This window comes from Schistocerca americana, chromosome 3, assembly GCF_021461395.2.
Source record: "Schistocerca americana isolate TAMUIC-IGC-003095 chromosome 3, iqSchAmer2.1, whole genome shotgun sequence".
In the NCBI taxonomy this organism is placed as follows: domain Eukaryota; kingdom Metazoa; phylum Arthropoda; class Insecta; order Orthoptera; family Acrididae; genus Schistocerca; species Schistocerca americana.
The window spans coordinates 937,719,026-937,733,631 of record NC_060121.1 but is presented as its reverse complement, the minus strand read 5'-3'; positions in this window follow the sequence as shown (position 1 = coordinate 937,733,631).

The following is a 14,606-nucleotide window of genomic DNA, read 5'->3' as shown; positions in this document are numbered from 1 at the left end:
TTTCCTGTCAGGAAGGTCGCAGTTCGTAGTAATAGACGGCAAATCATCGAGTAAAACTGAAGTGATATCAGGTGTTCCCCAGGGAAGCGTCCTGGGACCTCTGCTGTTCCTGATCTATATAAATGACCTGGGTGACAATCTGAGCAGATGATGCTGTACTTTACCGTCTAGTAAGGTCATCCGAAGACCAGTATCAGTTGCAAAGCGATTTAGAAAAGATTGCTGTATGGTGTTGCAGGTGGCAGTTGACGCTAAATAACTAAAAGTGTGAGGTGATCCACATGAATTCCAAAAGAAATCCGTTGGAATTCGATTACTCGATAAATAGTACAATTCTCAAGGCTGTCAATTCAACTAAGTACCTGGGTGTAAAAATTACGAACAACTTCAGCTGGAAAGACCACATAGATAGTATTGTGGGGAAGGCGAGCCAAAGATTGCGTTTCATTGGCAGGACACTTAGAAGATGCAACAAGTCCACTAAAGAGACAGCTTAAACTACACTCGTTCGTCCTCTGTTAGAATATTGCTGCGCGCTATGGGATCCTTACCAGGTGGGATTGACGGAGGACATCGAAAGGGTGCAAAAAAGGGCAGCTCGTTTTGTATTATCACCTAATAGGGGAGAGAGTGTGTCAGATATGTTACGCGAGTTGGGATGGAAGTCATTAAAGCAAAGACGTTTCTCGTCGCGGCGAGATCTATTTACGAAATTTCAGTCACCAACTTTCTCTTCCGAATGCGAAAATATTTTGTTGAGCCCAACCTACATAGGTAGGAATGATCATCAAAATAAAATAAGAGAAATCAGAGCTCGAACAGAAAGGTTTAGGTGTTCGATAAACCCTCTAACAAGCACTTAAATGTGAATTCCAGAGTAATCATGTAGATGTAGATGGGCTAATCCTCTGCGTTGGTACACGACTAAATGTGTAAATTTAAGTGGAATAGCAGCACACGAGGTTTCTTTGGGTGGAAACCACAGGGCTCTTGATATTATACACAAATTTTATTTCAAATACTTAACGATAGATGCTAGTAGCAAAAGAAGACAGATTCTTTCATGAACAATATGGGCCTCAACTTAAAACAAAAAGGAATCTGGCGAAAACAACCTTAACTTTAGTATTCAATAAAAAAGTCAGTAAAAAGCAACGGTAACAGCCGTAATTCAGACTTCTACATCTACAGCTACGTGATGACTCTGCGACTCACAATAAAGTGCCTGGCAGAGGGTTCAATGAACCACCTTCAAGCTGTCCCTCTACCGTTCCACTCTCTAACGGCAAGCGAGAAAAACGAGCACTTAAATTTTTCTGTGCGAGCTCTGGTTTCTCTTATTTTATTGCGATGATCATTTTTCCCTATGTAGATGGGTGCCAACAGAATGTTTTCGCAACCGGAGGAGAAAACAGGTGATACAAATTTCATGAGAAGAATCCGTCGCAACGGAAAACGCCTTTGATTTAATGATTGCCACTCCAGTTCAGTATCATGTCTGTGACACTATCTCCCCTATTTCGCCATAATACAAAACGAGCTGCCCCTCTTTGTACTTTTTCAGTGTCATCCGTCAGTCCCACCTGATGCGGATCTCAGACCGCACAGCAATACTCCAGAATAGGGCGGACAAGCGTGGTGTAAGCAGTCTCTTTAGTAGACCTGCTGCACCTTCTAAGTGGTTTGCCAATGAATCGCAGTGTTTGGTTTGCTCTACCCACAATATTATCTATGTGATCGTTCCAATTCAGGTAATTTTGTAATTGTAATCCCTAAGTATTTAGTTGAATTTACAGCCTTCAAATTTGTGTGACTTATCGCGCAATCGAAATTTAGCTGATTTCTTTTAGTACTAATGTGAATAACCACACTTTTCCTTATTCAGGGTCAACTGCCACTTTTCGAACCATACGGATATCTTATCTAAATTATTTTGCACGTCGTTTTGATAATCTGATGACTTTACAAGGCCGTAAATGACAGCATCATCTGCAAGCAATCTAAGACGGCTACTCAGATTGTCTCCTATGTCGTTAATATGGATCAGGAACAATAGAGGGCCCATAACACTTCCTTGGGGAACGCCGGATATTACTTCTGTTTCACTCGATGACTTTCCGTCTATTACTACGAACTGTGACCTTTCTGACAGCAAATCACGAATCCAGTCGCACAACTGAGGCTACTCCGTAGGCACACAGTTTCATTATAAGACGCTTGTGAGGAAAGCCTTCTGGAAACCTAAAAATATGGAATCAATTTGACATCCCCTTTGATAGCACTTATTACTTCATGAGTGTAAACAGCTAGTTGTGTTTCACAAGAACAATATTTTCTGAAACCGTGCTGACTCTGTGTCAATAAATCGTTTTCTTCGAGGTACTTCATAATGTTCGATTACAGTATATGTTCCAAAACCCTACTGCAAATCGACGTTAGTGGTATAGGCCTGTAATTCAGCGGATTACTGCTACTTACCTTTCTGGGTATTGGTGTGACTTGAGCAATTTTCCAGTCTTTAGGTACGGAACATTCTGTGAGCGAGTGGTTGTATATAATTGCTAAATATGAAGCTATTTTATCGGCATACTTTGAGAGGAACCTGACTGGTGTACAATCTGGACCGGGGGCCTTACCTTTATTAAGTGATTTAAGCTGCTTCGTTGCACCGAGGATATCTACTTCTATGTTTCTCATCTTGGCAGTTGTTATTGATTGGAATTCAAGAATATTTACTTCGTCTTCTTTGGTGAAGGAGCTTCGGAAAACCGTGTTTAATAACTCTGCTTTAGTGGCACTGTCATCAGTGACTTCACCGTTGTTATCGCGCAGTGAAGGTATTGATTGCGTCTTGCCACTGGTGTGTTTAATGTATGACCAGAATCTCTTTGGGTTTTCCGCCAGATTCAGTAACAATTATAAAAACTTTTTTGTCCTTTCTTAAAATTCTTTACAAGAAAGTGGGACCACCGAACATATAAGTGAATTTTATTGAACAATTCTCATGTTCTAATCGTGTAAGGATCTAGTAACAGCCGGCTGGGGTGGCCGAGCGGTTCTAGGCGCTTCAATTTGGAACCGCGCGACCGCTACGGTCGCAGGTTCGAATCCTGCCTCGGGCATGAATGTGTGTGATATCCTTGGGTTAGTTAGGTTTAAGTAATTCTAAGTTCTAGGGGACTGATGAACTCAGATGTAAAGTCCCATAGTGCTCAGAGTCATTTGGACCATCTAGTAACAGCACTGTGCCAAAATAACCACCGAAGTATATTACCCTTTTAACAAACAAGAAAACAATATTTCACCAGATATCTGTTAGAAGGCAACAGGCAATTTTGAGCCACCGCAGTAATTTACCACAATGGCGAGAAGCACTGACGCCTATGTGTACAGCTCAAATCATACCATTGTGCATAACCAAAGAGAACACACGAGGCGGCAGCGTAAGACTACAGCAGACCAAATCTAGAACACACCAAAACAAAATTATTTTCTTTTAATACTGATGATAAACAAAATAAACAACAAAAATCGGCGAATCCACAAGATGGTAAAATACTGACAAACACCCACTTGGGTATGAATTTGCGTAAATTACCTACATAGATGCCAACCAGCAAGTCAAGAGAGTTCCTTGTTTTCTTCCCTTACTATTCTTTATCAGTAATGTACTGGTACACGCTGAACGGTTGAAACGTATCTAACATTATGAGAATGAGGACAGAGTTGAACCAAATTACCACTTGCAAAATAACCTTACGGGGCGCCGTAACCATTTTTTTCGTACCCGAACGAACTGGTGAAGGGTTCAGGCCCTTGGTGGACATCCGAGTACTAAACCGAAACGTTTTATTGGAGTCTGTTCTTCTATCCGAACTCTGTAATCGTTTTATTTGGTTTGCGGGGGCTAAGGTGTTCACTGTCTTAGGTCAAATCCCGCATGTTCTCAGATCGCCCTCACTGAAGAGTCTTAAGGCTGTGACGGCATTCTGTACAGATCACAACTGTTTGAATTTAGCAGGCCCTCTGGTCTTGTTGCACCTCTTACATTCGGTTCTGGGGGATTGTAAATTTAGGTTCGCATATAATTATCTGGACGACATGGTGGTGTACAGCTCTAGTTTTGAGCAGCACGTAAACACCTCGCACAGGTCTAGGGTGTTTCAGGGAAGCTATTCCAACTACGAAACTTTCAAAGGTTACGTTAGCGAGGAGAGAGATTTCCTTTCTGGTAGCTGCTGACCATACTCGAACCAAGGTCATTTATGATTTTCCCATTCCGAGCGATAAAAAGCCAAAGTAAACAAGCGGTCGTAGCTCTTAAGATATACATTTTAGAGCCCATATTTACTACACATATTTTAGTTCTTTTGGTCCATGGGCATTACGTTACACACACAGGCACACACACACACACACACACACACACACACACAAACAAACACACACACACACACACACACACACACACACACACACACACATACACTGTGTGTGTGTGTGTGTGTGTGTGTGTGTATGTGCTTGTGTGTGTGAAAGACACACTATTGTATGATTACACACTGCCCGCATCTCGTGGTCGTGCGGTAGCGTTCTCGATTCCCACGCCCAGGTTCCCGGGTTCGATTCACGGCGGGGTCAGGGATTTTCTCTGCCTCGTGATGGCTGGGTGTTGTGTGATGTCCTTAGGTTAGTTAGGTTTAAGTAGTTCTAAGTTCTAGGGGACTGATGACCATAGATGTTAAGTCCCATAGTGCTCAGAGCCATTTTTGATTACACGCTTGCAGAACATCACTGAATGCAGTCACATCCATATAACATGCAGCGATATGGAGCTATTTAAAGTGGATCGACCACGTAAGAGTCAGTGGAAAAATTCTCAGGAAGTGTAGTCCACCCAGAAATGAGACAGATTACGAAAACCACATTCGCCCAAATTTTGAACATTCTTCGTCAGTTTGGGACCTATGTCAGACAGAATTGATAGAGAAAATCCAAAGAAGAGCTGCGCGTTTAATTGTGGGTTCATTTAGTAAGTATGAAAGCGCCACGGATACGCTTAACCAGCTCCGGTGGCAGATGCTGCAAGAGAGGCATTCTGCATCACGGTTTGGTTTACTGTTAAAATTCCGAGAGCGTACTTTCCTAGACGAGGCAGCCAGAATGTTGCTTTCTTCTATGTATACCTTACTTACTTACTGCGTTGGCCACACAAACCGCAGTCGGTCTTTGGCCTCACCAATCAGCCTCCTCCAGCGTCCTCGGTCCATGTATTCTTCCTCAGACAGCCCCAGCGTACTCATATCCTCTCTGACCTGATCAATCCATCGGAGTCGTGGTCTTTCCCGTGGTCTTTTGCCTCTAATATCTTCCTCCACTACTTGCCTGCAGAGCCTTCTCGACGCATTACGTGTCCATACCACTTCAGTCTCCTTTCTTTGAGCACTGCCACGATCTCCATCGACTTGTATAGCTCCTGTAATTCACAGTTATTTCTTTTCCTCCATTCATCTCCATCCTTCACAGGCCCAAAAATCTGTCTGAGGATGGCATTCTCAAATGTCAGCAGTTTTCTTTCCATCTTCTGGGTGATGCTCCAGGTCTCTGCTCCATATAAGACTACAGGTTGTATTATTGTCTTGTAGATATTAGTCTTTGAGGATCTCGATAGAAGTCGGTACTCCAACAGCTTTCCCAGAGCAAACCTTGACCTGTTTCCTGCTTGCATTCGTGTGCTAATTTCCTGGGCTATCTCGTTCCTTTCATTGACTATAGCCCCAAGATATTTAAAGTTTTTCACCCTTTCAAAGATTTTGTCCTCCACCTTCAGAGGTCTGTCGCCAGTTTCTCTGCTAACTATGAGGTATTTTGTCTTATCCATACTCAACTTCAGGCCTGCTGTCGTTGTCTCTTCCATTAATGTTCTTGTCATCCGGACCTGGTCTTGCTCTTTCTGTGCTATTAAAACTACATCCACATAGGCCAGGGTGTTGATCCTTCTTCCCAGCTGCATTCCTGTCTCTAGGCTTGCTACTCCTCTCAGGGCTCTCTCCAGTACCAGGTTAAATAGAAGAGGAGAGAGGCAGTCTCGCAGTCTCCTTGTCGCACTCCAGTCCTCACCTTGAACTTCTTTGATATGTTTCCATTTACTTTCACCATGCATGTTGTCTCCTGGGTGCATATCTGTGTCAGTTTTATGAGTTTTCTGGGAACTTGAGACCTTTCGAGTTCTTGCCATATTGCTTGTCTATTCACACAATCATATGCTTTTCGGAAGTCCACAAGAAGACAGTCAACATTTTTGTGGAATTCCTAGCTCTTTGCTAGCACTTGCCGTATTGTATGTGAATGGTCTACAGTTGACGTTCCCTTTGTGAAACTTGCTTGTTGGAATCCCAGTACTTTCTCGACATGTGGTGTTAGCCACTTCAGTAACAACGTGCTCAAGATCTTATAAGCTGTACAGAGTAGTGTGATTCCTCTATAGTTGCTACATCTCATTGGGTCTCCTTTCGTTAGAATAGGGCAGATGACAGACTCCTTCCATTCTTCTCGGATCCTCTCCTTCTTCCAAATTAAACAGATTAAGTGATGTAATCTTAAGGTACTGCGTGGCTAACAATACCAGCAGATCTGCCCGCAGCAGAAAACGTGTGGAAGCAATTCGGATGTCAACTCCGTTCTCTGTCAGTATCCAGGATATCAAGGTCCAGTTACAACAGTTGTGGGCCAGCTTGCTTCAGGAGAGAACTGCTTTGTGACACCCATCGTTCTATGTATATCTCGCGAAAATACCATGGAGATTAAATTACAGATATTCGAGCCTGCATAGAGACTTACCAGGAATCGTTCTTGCCGCGAGCCATAAAGGGCGAAGTGAGAGTGGAACAAAAACTACCGTCCTCCACCTGCTGGTGGTTTGTGGAGAACAGATGTAGAACAAAGGGAAACACAGTATATGAAAGTAAGCTGAGTAATGATCCATTTGGTAACAGAGCATAGACGTGCCCCTTCATTGCATAAAAACGGCAGAGTACAATTAGACAGATATGAATGTGGATAGATCGATACATCACATCACACCGTGTTCCCACTGTCTTCTAAATTGTGATTTCTTAACGTTAAGAAATCCTGATTACTGGGCTGCAATAAGACATACCACTGGGATCTCCGAGGTTCAGGGCGCGAAAGAATACAAAGAGATGAAAATTCGAGCATTTCTCAGGGTTGCCTCAGTTACATTTTCAGACATTTAATAGCTTTGCTGTTAACATTGTAAACGAATGTGTTTAACAGGCATATTTAGTAGTTGTTTCTGTTCTCAATTTCAGTGTGAACGTCCGGGCTAGTCGATCTCATGCAATTCCCTTCCAGTGGTCCTAGCAAATGGCCATAGTATCGCCACACCAAAGCGTACCAACTAAGCTCCCTTCGTGTGCGCCACTCCACGCTCGGCGCCGCTTGCGATGGTCGCCTGCGCTCTACCCAGTCTCGTAGCACTCGGGGTCGCAGAAAACCACTAACTGCACCGGATGATGACAATTTGTAGCCCGAAATCGGTCATGAATTAAAAAAAAATAAAAGCCTTACAAATGAAGCTGTGATTTCCACATCTATTACCGCTAGGTTCAAATGATCTTTCAAGTGCCCTGTCATTTCTGGAAGAATTAGGATCTCATCGGTAAAGCTGAAAATTTTTAATTCTGCTCTTCTAACTTTAATACGCTTTCCGCATTTGTCCTTAGTTTCGTGCACTGAAGCGCAAGAGAAAATGGTATAGGGATGAGTATTCAAATACAAAAAAATAGTTCAAATGGTTCTGAGCACTATGGGACTTAACATCTTAGGTCATCAGTCCCCTAGAACTTAGAACTACTTAAACCTAACTAACCTAAGGACATCACACACATCCATGCCCGAGGCAGGATTTGAACCTGCGACCGTAGCTGTTAAGCCGTTCCGGACTGCAGTGCCTAGAACCGCACGGCCACCGCGGCCGGCTTTCAAATACAGATATGTAAACAGGCAGAATACGGCGCTTTGGTCGTCAACGCCTGGCGCCGTTGTTAGATCGGTTACTGCTGCTACAATGGCAGGTTATCGAGATTTGAGTTTGAACGTGGTGTTATAGTCGACGTACGAGCGATGGGACACAGCATCTCCGAGGTAGCGATGAAGTGGGGATTTTCCAGTACGATTATTTTACGAGTGTACTGTGAATATCAGGAATCAGGTAAAACATCAAATCTCAGACATCGCTGCCGTCGGAGAAAGACCAACGACGACTGAAGAGAATCGTTCAAAGTGACAGAAGTGCAACCCTTCTGCAAATTGCTGTAGATTTCAGTGCTGGATCATCAACAAGTGCCAGCATGCGAGCCATTCAACTAAACACCACCGATAGGGCTTTCGGAGCCGAAGGCCCACTCGTGTACCATTGATGACTGCAGGACACAAAGCTTTGAGCCTCGCCCGGCCCTTCAACACCGACATTGGGCTGTTGACTGGAAACACGTTGCCTGGTCGGACGAGTCTCGTTTCAAATTGTATCGAGCAGATGGACGAGTACGGGTATGGAGACAACCTCATGCATCCATGGACCCTGTTTGTCAGCAGGGGACTGTACAAGCTGGTGGAGGATCCATAATGGTGTGGAGGGTGTGCAGTTGGAGTGAATTGGGAACCCTAATATGTCTAGATACGACTCCTGACAGATGACACGTACGTAAGGATCCTGTCTGATCACCTGCATCCATTCATGCCCATTGTGCATTCCGACGGACTTTCCAGCAGGACAATGCGACACCCTACACATCCAATATTGCTAAAGAGTGGCTCCAGGAACACACTTTTGAGTTTAAACACTTTTGCTAGCCACCAAACTCCCCAGAAATGAACATTATTGAGCATATCTGTAATGTCTTGCAACGTGCTGTTCAGAAGATATATCCACCCCTCGTACTCTTACGGATTTATGGACAGGCCTGCAGGATTGATGGTTCCAATTCCCTTCAGCACTACTTCACACATTAGTCGCATCCATGCCACGTCATCTTGGGGCACTTCTGCGTGCTCTCGGTGGCCCTGCACGACAGTAGGCAGGTGTACCAGTTTCTTTGGATCTTCAGTGTATAACGCTGAAAATGTTCGAATAACAGCTGGGCTGAAGGGCCACCGATCGTACAGTGAGTATTGTCGTCATTATCATGACGCGCACCAGACAGTTTGTAGTTCGAGGAGCGGCCGCATGTGGTGAGCAGTGCCCGTGTTTGCGCAGGGTCTCGTGTCAAGGCGAACTCGCGGTGACGCCAGAGCAGAGCCCTGGGGCGTGGCTGGCAGCGCGAGATGCGACCCTGGACCCGCCCAAGGCTGCGACTGCTGCCGCCGCCTCGCACCCGCTCTGCGACGGGGCGGCCAGCAGGCTGGGTACCACACTCTGAGTGATGGCTGGCCAGCACTGCAGACTGTGCGCTGGCATTTCTTTACGTAGCCAACAGATATACGAATTGGCGATAAAGTTATAATTAAAGTGCAGCTACTCACGGAGATCCAGTGTGGGCTGCAATTACCGTATAGCAGCGAAAATTGGTAGATATCCTAATTAATGGCTTAACACGGAACCAATTTACGGTGGAAAAAATTACATCTACATCTACATATATTCTCCGCTAGCCACCAAGCGGTGTGTGGCGGAGGGCAAAATTCGCGCCAAAGTCATATTCCGCCCCCCCCCCCCCCCCTCTATCCCACTCGCGGATCCGCCGAGGGAAAAACGACTGTCTGAACGCTTCTGAACGCTTCAGTACGAGCTCTAATTTCCCTTATCTTTCAATGGTGATAATTGCGCGATTTCAAAGTTGGTGCTAATAATACAGGGTGTTACAAAAAGGTACGGCCAAACTTTCAGGAAACATTCCTCACACACAAAGAAAGAAAATATGTTATGTGGAAATGTGTCCGGAAACGCTTACTTTCCATGTTAGAGATCATTTTATTACTTCTCTTCAAATCACTTTAATCATGGAATGGAAACATACAGCAACAGAGCGTACCAGCGTGACTTCAAACACTTTGTTAGAGGAAATGTTCAAAATGTCCTCCGTTAGCGAGGATACGTGCATCCACCCTCCGTCGCATGGAATCCCTGATGCGCCGATGCAGCCCTAGAGAATGGCGTATTGTATCACAGCCGCCCACAATACGAGCACGAAGAGCCTCTACATTTGGTACCGGGGTTGCGTAGACAAGAGCTTTCAAATGCCCCCATAAATGAAAGTCAAGAGGGTTGAGGTCAGAAGAGCGTGGAGGCCATTGAACTGATCCGCCTCTACTAATCCATCGGTCACCGAATCTGTTGTTGAGAAGCGTACGAACACTTCGACTGAAATGTGCAGGAGCTCCATCGTGCATGAACCACAAGTTGTGTCGTACTTGTAAAGGCACTTGTTCTAGCAGCACAGGTAGAGTATCCCGTATGAAATCATGATAACGTGCTCCATTGAGCGTAGGTGGAAGAACATGGGGCCCAATCAAGACATCACCAACAATGTAGAGCAATGTAGGGCAATGAGTCGCATGTGAACACAAGCACCGAAGTCAACATTACCTTCCTTCAATTGGGCCAACTGGCGGTGAATCGAGGAAGTACAGTACATACTGACGAAACCAAAATGAGCTCTAACATGGAAATTAAGCGTTTCCGGACACATGTCCACATAACATCGTTTCTTTATTTGTGTGTGAGGAATGTTTCCTGAAAGTTTGGCTGTACCTTTTTGTAACACCCTGTATATGCTCTACATCCTCAGTCTTCCGAAGTAAGAGTGATTTCAGGTGTGCCGCAGGGGAGTGTCGTAGGACCGTTGCTATTCACAATATACATAAATGACTTTGTGGATGACATCGGAAGTTCACTGAGGCTTTTTGCGGACGATGCTGTGGTATATCGAGAGGTTGTAACAACGGAAAATTGTGCTGAGATGCAGGAGGATCTGCAGCCAATTGACGCATGGTGCAGGGAATGGCAATTGAATCTCAATGTAGACAAGTGTAACGTGCTGCGAATACATAGAAGGAAAGATCCCATATCATTTAGCTACAATATAGCAGGTCAGCAACTGGATGCAGTTAATTCCATAAATTATCTGGGAGTACGCATTAGGAGTGATTTATACTGGAATGATCATATAAAGTTGATCGTCGGTAAAGTAGATGCCAGACTGAGATTCATTGGAAGAATCCTAAGGAAATGCAACCCGGAAACAAAGGAAGTAGGTTACAGTGCGCTTGTTCGCCCCCTGCTTGAATACTGCTCAGCAGTGTGGGATCCGTACCAGATAGGGTTGATAGAAGAGATAGAGAAGATCCAACGGAGAGCAGCGCGCTTCGTTACATGATCATTTAGTAATCGCGAAAGCGTTACGGACGTGATAAACTCCAGTGGAAGACTCTGCAGGAGAGACGCTCAGTAGCTCGGTACGGGATTTTGTTGAAGTTTCGAGAACATACCTTCACCGAGGAGTGAAGCAGTATATTGCTCCCATCTACGTATATCTCGCGAAGAGACCATGAGGATAAAATCAGATAGATTAGAACCCACACAGAGGCATACCGACAATCCTTCTTTCCACGAACAATACCAGACTGGAATAAAAGGGAGAACCGATAGAGGTACTCAAGGTACCCTCCGCCACACACCGTCAGGTGGCTTGCGGAGTATGGATGTAGATGTAGAAGATCGGATTTCGGAATTTAGTGAGCAGCCTCTCCCGTTTAGCGCGCCTTCTATCTGCAAGTGTGTCCTACTTCAAACTTTCTATGAGAGTTGTAACTCTCTCGCGGTGGCTAAATGTACCAGTCACGAATTTTGCCGCTCTTCTTTGGACCTTCTCAATCCCCTGAACCAGACCCACCTGGTAAGAGTCCCATACAGACGAACAATACTCTAAGACTGGACGAACTAACATATTGTAAGCTATTTCCAGAGTTGAAGGAGTGCATCGCTTCAGAATTCTACCAATAAACCGCAATCTAGAGTTCCATTTGAGATCATTTCGAATAGTCACACCCAGATACTTGACGGATGTTACCGCTTCCAAAGACTGGGCATTTATTTTGTAGTCGTACATTAATGGCGATTTTCGCCTTGTTATACACAGTAGGTTACACTTACTAATATTCAGAGACAACTGCCAGTCATTACACCACGCATTTATTTTCTGCAAATCCTCATTGATTTGTTCACAAGTTTCGTGTGATACTACTTTCCTACAGATTACAGCATCATCGGCAAACATTCTAATGCCGCTGTCAATACCATCAACCAGATCGTTTATGTAAATCGTAAAAAGCAGCGGACCTATTACGCTGCCCTGTGGCACACCTGCAGTTACGCTTGTTTCTGTTGAAAAGTCACCCCGTTCAGGACTACATATTGCTCCCTGTCTGTCAGTTTCAATTTTGGCCACCAGGTCCAAATCTGGCGCTGTACGCTTTTTGTATGACGGTATAACATCCACACTGTCATTTGACAAGCCACAGCGTGAGTGAACAGTATGGATACCGAGAAAAGAAAAGGTGTACTGTTGGCGAAACTGTTTTATGTGAACGGCAGCAAATACACTGCTTCATTGAGAGAGTATCACCGACTGAAACATCTGAGGAGAGGCCCGATCTCATTAAATGGTCTACAGAAGATGATCATGAAATTAGAAACACGGGTGATCTTGGTGTGGCGCCTGTAAGAGGGGTTGGGTTGTTTGGGGGAGGAGACCAGACAGCGACGTCATCGGTCTTATCGGATTAGGGAAGGACGGAGAAGGAAGTCGGCCGTACCCTTTCAAAGGAACCATCCCGGCATTTGCCTGGAGTGATTTAGGGAAATCACGGAAAACCTAAATCAGGATGACCGGACGCGGGACTGAACTGTCATCCTCCCGAATGCGAGTCCAGGTGGTAGTCACTGCGCCACCACGCTCGGCATCTGTAAGAGCAAGGGGTCCTATACAGGTGGAAGTTATTGACGAGGTTACTGCTGCTGTAACTGATGATGTAGCACGTGCCCCGGATACTGTTACCTCTTGTGCAATGTCACGAGTTTTGTCTATCCGATAGTCAACAGTACGGAAAGTTTTGCGGTCTATTTTGCACTGGTGCTCGTATAAGATCCAGACGGTGCAGCAAGTGAAACCTCACGATACACAGCAATGGCCTGAATTTGCTCCTCGCGTTCTGGCACGGATCGAAGTTGATGACATGCTGCAGGACAATATTCCATGCAGTGACAAGCACATTTTACACTACATGGAGCAGTGAATACACAGAACTGCCGAATTTGGCGAACAGTTAAACCGCGTCTTGTGTACAATGAGCCACTGAACTCGTTTTATGTGAGTAACTGGTGTGGATTCACAAGCACCTTTATTCTCGGTTCTTTCTTCTTTGGAGAAAACATACCTAGTCGGCCTGTACTCATCGAGACATCCTTGTACCGCACGTGATTCCTGCCTCGGAAGAGGGCGACTGTGTGGAAATAAATTTTTTCATACACGGTGGGCACGTAGCACGTCCAATGAAAGATGTGCTTAACGCAACCTTCCATGAACGTGTTATCTCCAGACGTTTTCCAGATGCGTAGCCTGAAAGCTCACCTGATCTGAATCCACGTGGCTATGGTGATTTCTAAAAGAACGCATCAGGGACACGTTCGGTCTCTGCCTGCTCTGAAGGCCAATATGTAGGAGCACGTGCAGATTACACCGGAACTGCTGCGCGTGCAGGTTCACTGTCGATCGTCATTTTACTGATGCAGCACCTCGTCGACGTCTCCGGTCCTCGTATTGAACAAATCGTGTAAGTTGCGGTTAGTAATAAAACGAAAATTATGCCTTTAAAACTTGTTTAGCCTTTTCAGTCCATGTCCCGTTCCTTACCCATTACACATGACAGATTTGCACCTGCTGGCCAAAACTGGAACTAATTTTTTCCTTTATAGATTGCTTTCGCGTTGACACATTACAATAACTACCAAGTTTCACTACCGTGTAATAATTACAGCCCACAGCAGACCTTTGTGAGTAGCTGCAGTTTAATTATAATCACTCGGTAACAAACATTACACCAAGTGGAAACGTTGTCCTAGTCTGCATGCAATTCCTTAAGACTGTCTAGCGACGATACCTTCCTGTAGATAGCAGATTCATCAGCAAAAAGTCTCGTTGAGTTGCTCATCCTGTCTGGAGGTCGGAATTGAGTCTAATTGTGAAGTTATCTGGAAGAGATTACAGGGCTATGTGAGCACGTCGGATGTTTTTACAGACCACTCAACTCCACCGTGACAGTTTTAGAATAACTTAAAGAAAGTCTAATCTCAATAGCGTAGGAATACCCAATCGTGCAGTATTAGTTGAAGGTGACTTAATCTTACCGAGTATATACTGTGATGGATTCATTGCACCTGGTACGGAAATATAGTCTTGTGAAGTAGTTTTGAACAAGTTTTCCGAAAACTGTTTTGAGCAGTTAGTTCGACGGCCCGCACGCAGTGGAAATATTTGAGACCTTGTAGCTACTAACAGGTCTGATCTTATCGACAGTGTCAGTATAGA